The sequence below is a fragment of the Mus caroli genome, unplaced genomic scaffold (assembly GCF_978045245.1).
Source record: "Mus caroli unplaced genomic scaffold, Mus_caroli_1 scaffold_2, whole genome shotgun sequence".
In the NCBI taxonomy this organism is placed as follows: Eukaryota; Metazoa; Chordata; class Mammalia; order Rodentia; family Muridae; genus Mus; species Mus caroli.
This window is the reverse complement of record NW_028227257.1, coordinates 170,614,343-170,625,811: the sequence shown is the minus strand read 5'-3', so window position 1 is coordinate 170,625,811 and position 11,469 is coordinate 170,614,343. Positions and strand designations below refer to the sequence as shown.

The window sequence follows — 11,469 nt, the reverse complement described above, 5'->3', positions numbered from 1 at the left end:
TCACACAGGTTTGTAGTCCAATTTAGACTCTACATTCTTCGAATCAGTGCTTTTCTGCCTGCTTTCATGAAGACTTCCTGAACTCCACAGTCATGATCAGCATGAACTGCAGACATACCAGCTTCTGTACAGATGTTTCTGTGGTGCGATCCACAGAGCCATCTGCAAGCTTTACAATGACTCCAGAATCTGCTTCACCATGCTTTGTAATAGGGCGTAGATTTTTCAGCAGATCTAATTGTGCTTGTTCATTTGAAAAATTGATATATAGTTGTGATTTCTACTGAATCTGCCTGGTCACAGCGAAGCAGGATCCAGTGTATCTGGTCTGTTTGTAACCATTTTAACTCTATGCAGAGTATCAAATCCATCCATTTAATTTAGTAACTTCATTAAACTTCTCTAAATCGCTGCCAGCTGAAGTACTCTCAGAAAACCAAGAGCCACCAACAGCATTTATTTCGTCCATATAAATAATACGTGGCTGGTGATCCCTGGCATAATTAAACATTTCTCGAGTCATACAAGCATTTTCACCAATGAACTAGCTCCATAGAACTAGACACAATAACCATTAGGAAGTTGCAGTCCGGCTGTCCAGCAACAGGTCAGGCCAAGAGTGTTTCCCCAGTGCCTGGGGTCTGTAGAACAACGAGTCCCTTGGAGGTATTATCCCTATACACTGGAATAATACCTTGGTTTGTAATCCTGTTACTTCTATTAATTCCCAAATCTGGCCTGTAAGTCCTCTAATCTCAGAATGAGAAACATTTCCACTATCCTCAGGAGACATATAAACCAATGGATCTACCTCTCCTGACCAATACCTCCTGATGGTTAGTGTAGTCATGTTCAAAGCAATTCTCCTTCCTGGCTTCAGCCGACTTCTATCAAGCCGCCCATGACAACCTACACTATATATCTTGGCCCACTTGTTGCTTTAACAATGAGATTTTCTTCTGTTAACTGAGCACTTCATCCACACTCTGCCCTACACTTGGTAGTGCCTTCAGATTGTTTTCAGACTTTTATACGACCTGGTAAGTTCTAATTGCTTCCATCGCTCCTGAAGATCTGGCCTCTTCTTGCGGTAGTCCTAAAGCACCTTATGTTTCAGGTCCACGGTGATGAGAAGCTGTCTCTCATCCTGCTTTGTATTTTAATTTTTTAAAAAAGATTTATTTATTTACTATATGTTAGTATACTAGAAAAGGGCAAACCGCCTGCTTTTTATTGTTGAGACAGGGCCTCCCACTGAACCTGGGGCTCACAGTTTGGGCTAAGCCGGATGCCCAGTTCTGGTACTAGGTTTGGACTTGTGTGACCATGCCCAGATTTTCTTGTGAGGGCGTGGATTCAAACCTAAGTCTTGATGCTTGTATGTCAGGTGTTGTACCCACAGACTCATTTCCCAGCCCCTTCTCTCATACTCCTTCACACACTTCTGTCCATATTCCAGCATTTTAAAAAGTGCTTTTACTATATTATTTTTCAAGTGTGTGTGTGTCTGTGTATTGTTATTTTTAGACTTTATGTGTATGAGTGGTTTGCTCAAGTGTGTGGCTGTGCACCATGTGGAGGTCTAGTGGCTAGGGAAGCCAGAAGAGGGCAACAGATTTCTTGGCCTGGAATTAGCATCAGTTGGGATGGAGCCCAGGTCCTCTAGAAGGACCGCCAGAGCTCTTAAGCACCGAGCCACTTCTCCAACCCCCTTCCACATCAGATTATACACTCATCACCAGTCTGTGATGCTTATGTTTATAGCAAAAATGTAAAAGCAAATAAAATTGCCCACAGTGAAGACTCACAAAATCTAATTTTGTTGGATCAAAATAATTTAATTGAGAGATTCTGCTTTTGTTTTAAAACCACAGAAAACGTATCCAAAATGTATTTGCCAATTTGTTTCTTTTCTAGCTAGATGGATTTATGGTTTGTTTGTTTTTTTTACCCTTTACTTGTCTTTATTATTTTCAAACAAAAATAATAAAATGTTCAACTTCTTTTTAAAGATTTATTTATTTATTTATTTATTTATTTACTGTAACTGAACAGATGGTTGTGAACCTTCATGTGGTTGTTGGGAATTGAATGTTTAGGACCTCTGCTTGGTCAGATTGGCCTGGCTCATTCAGTCCCGCACAAAGATTTACTTATTATTATACATAAGTATACTGTAGCTATCTTCAGACTCACCAAAAGAGGGCGTCAGATCTCACTACGGAACAGTTAGTGCTCTTACCTGCTGAGCTATCTTGCCAGCCCAAAATGCTCAACTTTTAAAGATGTAGAATTCTCTGGAATTAAATTAAGGTTATCTATCAGATATCGCTTCTTTTAATTGTTTAGTAATATTTTCATCAATTTGTAATTACACCGATTGGTTGAAATTTAGTTGTCTCAGGTGAGATTTGTCTCCTGCTCTAGCTGCATTTTTTCCCTTGTAGTTTTGAAGCTGAGAGCCTAATAAGTTGCCCTACCACCTATTCCCTAGCCTAAGACTTGTGTATAGTTGAGAGCATTCATTGCTCAGTGACAGTACATCTGCTCAGGAGGAGTCAGTCTATGGATCTTACCTGCAATACCCGGAAACAGAAGTGTAATTTCTATGTGTGCTTGATGGCTTTCATGTGCTATTTTTCTTTTCTTTACTTTTTTTTGGGTGGTGGTGGTGGTGGTGGTGGTGGGGTGTTCAAGACAGGATTTCTCTGTGTAGCCCTGGCTGTCCTGGAACTCACTCTGTAGACCAGGCAAGCCTCAAACTGAGAAATCCGCCTGCCTTTGCCTCCTAAATGCTGGGATTAAAGGAGTGCACCACCACGCCCATTTTCTTTACTTTTTAAAAAAAGATAACTGTTCTTTCATATATTGCATCCTGACCACAGTTTCCCCTCCAAGTCCCTCCCCTCCAGCCCCCCTCTCCCCCAGATCCATATCACCTCAGTTTCCCTTTAGAAAAGAGCAAGCCCAATCTGTTGGGAGCCTTTTTGTCTTATTGACAGTGTCTTTTGCCTTACAGAAGCTTTGCAATTTTATGAGGTTCCATTTGTCAATTCTTGATCTTACAGCACCAGCCATTGCTGTTCTGCTTAGGAATTTTTCCCCTGTGCCCATATCTTCGAGGCTTTCCCCCACTTTCTCCTCTATTAATTTCAGAGTCTCTGGTTTTATGTGGAGGCCTTTGATCCACTTAGACTTGAGCTTTGTACAAGGAGATAAGAATGGATCAATTTGCATTCTTCTACATGATAACTGCCAGTTGTGCCAGCACAATTTGTTGAAAATGCTGTCTTTTTCCCACTGGATGGTTTTAGCTCCCTTGTCAAGGATCAAGTGGCCATAGCACATAGCTGTGTGAATTCATTTCTGGGTCTTCAATTCTATTCCATTGATCTACCTGTCTATCACTGTACCAGTACCATGCAGGTTTTTTTAATCACAATTGCTCTGTAGTACAGCTTAATGTCAGGCATGGTGATTTTACCAATCCTAAATCTGATAGGGGACTAATATCCAGTATATACAAAGAGCTCAAGAAGCTGGACTCTAGAAATTCAAATAACCCCATTAAAAATGGGGTACATAGCTAAACAAAGAATTCTCAACTGAGGAATACTGAATGGCTGAGAAGCACCTGAAAAAATGTTCAACATCCTTAATCATCAGAGAAATGCAAATCAAAACAACCTTGAGATTCCACCTTACACCAGTCAGAATGGCTAAGGTCAGAAATTCAGGCAACAGCAGATGCTGGTGAGGATGTGGAGAAAGAGGAACACTCCTCCATTGCTGGTGGGATTGCAAGCTTGTACAACCACTCTGGAAGTCAGTACGAAGGTTCCTCAGAAAATTGGACATAGTACTACCGGAGGATCCAGCAATACCTCTCCTGGGCATATACCCAGAAGAAGTTCCAACTGGTAATAAGAACACATGCTCCACTATGTTCATAGCAGCCTTATTTATAATAGCCAGAAGCTGGAAAGAACCCAGATGTCCCTCAACAGAAGAATGGATACAGAAAATTTGCCTCTAGGTATGGCTAATATAGCTTTACATTATGTAAGAAAAATTTTTATTGTCTCTGCTTCAATACAAGAAGCTAAGAGTTTGAATCTTTAAGTGTATATTGTTTCCTAAATGGAAAGTATTTTATTAGCTAATGCCTCTCAAGGGAAGTTTACTTCAAATCTTTGCTCTCACACAATGAGCTTTAAAGTTCTGGGGAGTAGTTGTTGTTCCATAAGATTCAGAGGCAATATCTTTTTTAATATTTAAGGTTTTAGTTATACTAGAAAATTGTGGTACAGAAAAATCTAAGAATGAAAAATTGATTTGCTTCAAATTTTTATTTTCAAAAGCTTCCAGGAGATGATAATTGGCTAAGACCTCACCTTAAGGTTTTAAAGTGACTTAAGCCTTTGTTGGATGTCATCTTGAGAGACACAAATTAACTAGTAAAAACCAAAAGGCTCTGCAGAAAATAAAGGAAGCTTTTATAATTGTTATCAATTATAATCAATGGTAATTAAATATTAGCTGCTTATTTTAGTTATGGATATTAAATGTGCCCACAGCAATTCTTTGGCAAGAGAAAACATTAATGTAAAATCATCTTTCTTCACCTCAAGGTAAAGTTTTAACATCCTATTAAGGCTGCTGTGGTGCTAATTAAGAATTGTAAGATAAATTCATACATTTTAGAAAACCTGTAACAAAAAATTGTGTTTTAAAAACCTGACAAAGTGGCTGTTCCTTGTTCCAAACAGCAATTAAATTGGTTATTACAGAATATTGATATTTGGCCTATTGCATACCATCATTTTAAATAAAATGGATAGTCACTATCCTAAAGATAAGTTAAAAATTGTTTTTATGCATGCTTTTGTACCTTCTATAAATTCATGCATGCATGCATCTCATTTACTGTGTTTAAAAACAGCCCTTCTATGGGAGAAAAGTACATGTGAATTGGATCACATGCTTATTCTTTTGAGTTTCCTCCTGCTTCAGCACAGATAATTAAATTGTGTGCTGTAGATGGTGTTTTAAAATGTTGAATAATCAAGCTTTAATTTGTATATTTATCGATATATATCTCAGAGCTTACAATTGCTTAAAATTGTTCATTCCTCAGATACTATAAATTCTCAAATTTGCAATGGTTTATGCATATACAACTCATAAGAAATAATGCTGTTCTTTTTAGAAGACTGTCTTTGGACATTAAAAATTTGTCACTAATGTCACTAGACCTGTAGAGTTCCCCCTAAAAGGGCACACCCACAAATGCCTGGCAAATATAGAAGTGGATGCTCACAGTCTTCTATGAGATGGAACACAGGGCCCCCAATGGAGAAGCTAGAGAAAGTACCCAAGGAGCTGAAGGGGTCTGCAACCCTATAGGTGGAACAACAATATGAACTAACCAGTACCCCCAGAGCTTGTATCTCTAGCTGCATATGTAGCAGAAGATGGCCTAGTCAGCCATCACTGGGAAGAGAGGCCCCTTGGTCTTGCAAACTTTATATGCCCCAGTACAGGGGAATGCCAGGGCCAAGAAGTGGGAGTGTGTGGGTAGGGGAGCAGGGCAGGGGGAGGGTATAGGGAAATTTTGGGATAGCATTTGAAATATAAGTAAAGAAAATATCTAATAAATGAAAAGAAAAAAGCAAGCCTCCCAGGTATAGCAACTGAACCCCTCATAACAAGTCATAGTAAGACTAAGAACACACCCTCATTTTTAGGCTGGATGAGGCCTAAAACCAGTATGAGGAAAAGGGTCCCAAAAGCAGGCAAAAGAGTCAGAGACAGTCCGTTTTCCCACTGTTAAGAGTCATAGAAGAACACTAAGCTACACAACCATAATATACATATAAAGGACCTAGCTCAGACCCATGCAGGCTCCCTGCTTGTTGCTTCAGTCTCTATGAGCACCTTCAGCCTTGCTTAGTTGATTCCCTGGGCTGTGTTCTTGTGGGGTTCTTGACCCCACTGGCTCCTCCAATTCTTATTCCTTCCTTCCTGTCCTCTGTAGGATTCCCCCGAGGTCTGCCTAATGTTTGACTGTGGGTCCCTACATCTGGATGAAGCCTCTCTGATGACGATTGTGCTAGCTTCAGGTCTACAAGTACAGTAGAACACCATTAGGAATCCTTTCATTGCCTCCCCCCCACCCCAGTTATGTTTCCTTCTGTGCTAGGTCTTGGGACTATCCAGCCTCTGGATCCTGGCCATATAGACAGTGTCAGGAGTGGGCTCCCTCTCATGGTATGGGCCTCACACTGAACCAGTCATTGGTTGGTCACTCCTACAAGTTATGTGCCTTATGTGAGGCTATTTTTAATTCCAAGCTCCTGTATGCATACACCTAAAGTGACATAATAAATGTCTTCATCCTTCTTTTTTTTTTTTTAAGATTTATTTATTTATTATACGTAAGTACGCTGTAGCTGTCTTCAGACACTCCAGAAGAGGGAGTCAGATCTCATTACGGTTGGTTGTGAGCCACCATGTGGTTGCTGGGATTTGAACTCCAGACCTTCGGAAGAGCAGTCGGGTGCTCTTAACCACTGAGCCATCTCACCAGCCCTGTCTTCATCCTTCTAATCATGAGATTCCCACCCTCAAACAGCATAAGAAGGTACTTGTTCTGAGTGATGTCTGAATGGAGGTCCGTCATCCTTCCCCTAGTGTCATTTACCTCATCCACAATATACATGAGCAGAAGCAAGTCTTTGATGGGTAGTACAGCTCTGATTGTCGACCTTCATGTGGTCCCCAGAGTATGTGATCAGGTCATCAAAGCCATGTAAGTCAAGGTGGGGCACGATCGGGAAATGGGTTTATCTGTCATCTGAGGGTTTTGAGGGATTAGTAACCCTTTGAGTCACACACTTCTCACTCTCTGGGGCAGAAATGATGCAAGGTGGCATGGCTCTGGCTCAGACGTTAAAACGTGGTTAGGACGGTAGCAGGGGAGTGCAGCTAGGAACCTTAGCATCAGCAATCATATTTACTCCCAGTCACAGAGAGGTTAGAGAACTCCTTGAAGTTATACAAATGGTGAGTACTGAGTTGTAATGAGAACCAAGCTCTGCTCGGCAGAGGCTGGTGTGATTGGTCTGTACATTCAGCTGATTTATGGGAAGGCAATTTTATGAGAAGCATGACAGTGTTGCTCTCTCCCAGGTGTGTTTCTGACCTTGCCAGGTTTAGTTTTCAGTCTCACTGGAACTCTCTCCTTATCCCCACTTTAACAAATGAGGCCATTATCAAGCCCTCTCTACACACCAAACCCCAGAAGGAAGGAGTTACATATTTAATTTATTTCTTCCAAGGGCTGTTATTCATTCACAAGTGAAGAAAGGACAACTTTGGGAAGTTTTGGTCAAAGTTCATAAATGACCGACTCCACAGGTCCTGGGTTTGGCTTCTTTCTGAGCTTATGAGAGATAGTGATGTTCATCTGCTTTCTGTTACTATAAACAAATACCTGAGATAATAAGCTTAAAAAGACAAAATGTTTGTTTGGGTTGCAGGTTGAAGGTCTGGGTTCATAGCTGGTTGGCTCTAGTGCTTTAGAGGTATAATAAGACATATTGGTGGGTGCTCAGCAGAGGGGCGGGATGTGAATTAATGTTGGATGTCTTCCTCGGTCACTCTCTATCTTTGTTCTTTCTTTTTTGAGACAGGATTTCTCACTGACCTGGACCTACCAGTTCAGCTAGACTGGCTGGCCAGTGAGCCACTGCTAGCATGGGTATGACAGGCACATGCCACCACACTAGGCTTTTTATTTGAGTCTAGGGAATTAAATTAGGGCCCTCTGCCTGTGCAGTAAGCACGTTACCCATGCAGCCATCTCCTAGCTCTATGTATCTTTATTACTAACAATGTTCAAGTCTGAGTCTAACTTATTGATATATTGGGCTCAGAGGAAATGGCTCAAAGACACAGCACTTGCTATGAAAACATGACGACCAGAGTTCACCCATGTAAAAGCCCACTGGGTGTGGTGGTCCTCCTATAATCCTAGCACTTGGGAGGACACAGGGGATCTCCGGGATAAGCCACCTAGCTGGACCATACTAAGGTTCAGTTAAAAACTTAATAACTAAAGAGGAATACAATCAAGCAATACAGTCAACCTCTGGCATCCACATTCCCCCTCCCCCATATGCCACCCAACATGTAATCACATGGAAATAGGCTGCAGGTGGGATGTACCTTACAGCTGCACCTGGGATGGCCTTGAAGGACAGTCCTTCACATGGGCAGATTGAAAGAAGCTGTGCTTTGTGGGGGCATGAACACCTTTGTGGCTCATGTCTTTGATTCCAGAAAGCTTCCACCACAAAAAGCATACTAAAACAATTCAGCAGAAAATACCATGGTGTGTAGACATCGGTCAGTCATGGCTGTGGATCATCAAAGTGCTAGCATGTAGTCACTGAGTGAAAGGGCAAGCATAGCAGACATGAAGGCCACCCAGGAGCACAGAGGCACACAGTCCCACCTACCTAGGCTGATTGTACCTCAGCCTGAACCACTTAGCAGCTCCTGGCCAAAGGAGACTAGAGTAGTTTGCCAAAGACATTATTGCAATTCTGACTCAGAAGTGGTTGTCTATAGTATTGTCTTATGTGTGCTGCAGGTGGCAGGGTCACAGGGGCATGGCTACCCAAGCCTATGTATTCTAGACACTAGACATAGACCTTTGGGTTTGGTATCTGCCTGTGGTTCAGTCTTGCTTTAGTCAACTGTTCCGTGATCTACCTCATTTCTCCCTTTTAGAATAAATTGGTTTGTTTTTCCTCTGTGTTGTTTTATATTGGCAGCATGACACTTTAAAGTCTTACATTTATTTATTTATTTAGTTTTTTTTTTTTATAATTCAAACAATTTATTTAAACCTTCAAACAAAAATCAATGCTTTAAGTGAGCGATTGGTAAGGCCAGTCCAGCCCTCCACTTGCTTTTGTACATCAAGTTTTATTAGAGTACAGCCATGCTCGGTCACATGCATATTGTCTGAGGCTGCTTTTACAGAGGAGAATAGTTACGACAAAGGCCACCCAGCCTACAAAGACTAAAATATTATCTTTACAGAAAAAGTTTGCTGATCTCTGCTTCAAGTGATCATGGTTGGACTTAAGGATACGGTGACATCTAACGAAAGTATCAGTAAGGATGGAGATTGTGACCTATCAAACAGGTTTCTCCAAAAGGAAGACAATTAAGAAGTGTATATTTGACATCATTTTGACAAATATTTTGATAAAAATTACAATTATGTAAACTGCATATTCAGATAATTTAACAAGAGTATTTCTCCCTGATTCATTTATTTTATTATTTGAACGAGAAAACAGATTTCTTCTAAGTATTTAGCCCCACCTGAAAGGGCGAAGTAGAATAGTATAACCATCTCTCATCTGCCCATAGTTGCAGCGAGATGAAAGATGCTGTTTGCTTTCCAAATGCCCTCATTTCAGTTGCTGAAGACTTGCTGTCGCCATGTAAGACGAGCTGGGGAGCAATGGATTCTCGATATTCTCCTAGACTCCATAGTTTTCTGTCTTTCAGGGGTGACTTGGTGCCATTGACTTGCTGTTTTTGTTTTACTTCTGAGAGAGGGACAATTGGCTCAGTCATCATCGTTATTGAGTTTGTATGCTATCTGCATCTCAGGCACTTGCTGACCAGGAAAGTTTTATGTAACAACTTCATGTTCTTGTGATGTCAGATGGAAGGCAGAAGACCACCTCATTGGGTTCTCACTAGCCTGCACTCAGAATTTCAAAATCTTCCTCCAAGTCAAAGTCCTCCAGTTGTTCAGTAGAGTCTATGAATTCTGCCCCTGTGGTTGTCACTTCTGGCTTGGCTGGAGGTACAAAGGGAGGCCAGTGTGATGGGTGCTTCTGAACCAATTCAAACATCCTCAAATTCTCCTTTAGAATTTCCTTCTGAACAAGGCTACACCAATTATCAAAGTCTTTCTCTTCTTTGCAGAAAAATCCCAAGGCCACAGAAGGATCCAAGTTCAGGATACTCATCCGCTGTGGAGACTGCAGGCAATGAAAAGTCTGGTCGTCTACTAGTCCACTCTCTTCAATGTCAACAAAAGTCTGGGTTGTGTGAGGGTCCAAAAAAATGAACTCATCTCCTAAGAATCCTATGAAATAATAGGCGTTATTTGGCTTTCCTCCTAAAGCCCCTAAAGACTGTGGCATCTTAAAACACTCTTTGAATGCTTCAACATACACAGGATTGATTTGGTTTATGCCCAGGCGAAGGGGCACAATGAGCAGCAGGGGTTTCCAGGCTGAGCATGGGACAGAGGTGCCTTTACTCTGATTGGATGCAGTCAGAAAATCACCAGCTGTGTCAGCAGCACCCACAGGAAGAACACAGCACATTTTCTTGATATCTTCAATGACCACTGTGTTATCCATGGAGACATAAACAGCCAAGGAATTCCATTCATCAAATAAAGCGAGTTTTTTTTATCACCTGTGCAACTGTGTTTGGTCCAAACCATTCGCCAATTGATTTCCCTTCTCCTACACCCATCTGTGCCATCTGATGGATTGAATAGCAACAGTCTTTTCTATCTAGGAAACACTGCAGTATCCTTTGGTATTCTTTGGGTTGTTCTTTTTGTCTCTCCGAGTTCCAATCCCTTCCCAAGTGGCTGCAGATGAGGGCTTGAGCCAGCATCATCTGCCCACAGCGCAGCATACATCCCCATCCAGCATCAGATGAAGGGCCTGTTCCCCCAATCGGGGAAAATTTCCTTCTGTATGTAAACCATAGACGAGCACTTATATCAGACAACAGCTTAGATTTTTCTGTCTTAAGGAGATGCTGCTTCCCCAGAATCCACACCAACTCATCTGTATCCGGGAATTCTTCCAGGTAGTCAGGGAAAATAATAATCTGGTTTTCATACTTGGACATAACTGACTCCATTCTCCAGCTGTCATCCTGGGCCAATTCCCATTTATTTAGTTTTTATGTGGAGTGAGTGTGTGGTGTATATGTGGTATGTATGTGTGTGTATGTGTGTTTGTATGTGTTCGTGTGTGCATGAATGTGTGCATGTATATGTATGTATGTGCGTTTGTATGTGGTATGTGTATGGTCCGTTTGTGGTGTGTGTGTGTGTGTGTGTGTGTGTGTGTATGTGTATGAAGGCCAGAAATCCAAATCTGGTATCTTTGTCACTTTCTCTTTACCTTATCATTTGACATAGAGTCTCTCACTGAATTGGGAGCTCTCTGAGCCAGCCGCCTGGCTATCCTCATATGGCTGCTAGGGATCCAGCTGTCTGCTTCCTTAGCACTGGCATCAGAGAGGTACACTATGACTCCCAGCTTTTTATGTGAATACTGGGGACCCAAACTCATGTCTGCACTCTTAAGCAAACACATTACTAACTGAACTACAACCCCAGCCTCACTAGCA

General features: G+C 41.5%; 2 pseudogenes; both read right to left on the bottom strand.

The window, feature by feature from the left end:
- On the bottom strand, positions 1-1,036 carry LOC110289635 (26S proteasome regulatory subunit 10B pseudogene; annotated as a pseudogene).
- Positions 1,037-9,500: 8,464 nt separating this feature from the next.
- Positions 9,501-10,996, bottom strand: LOC110289759 (cysteine protease ATG4A pseudogene; annotated as a pseudogene).
- Positions 10,997-11,469: the final 473 nt, after the last annotated feature.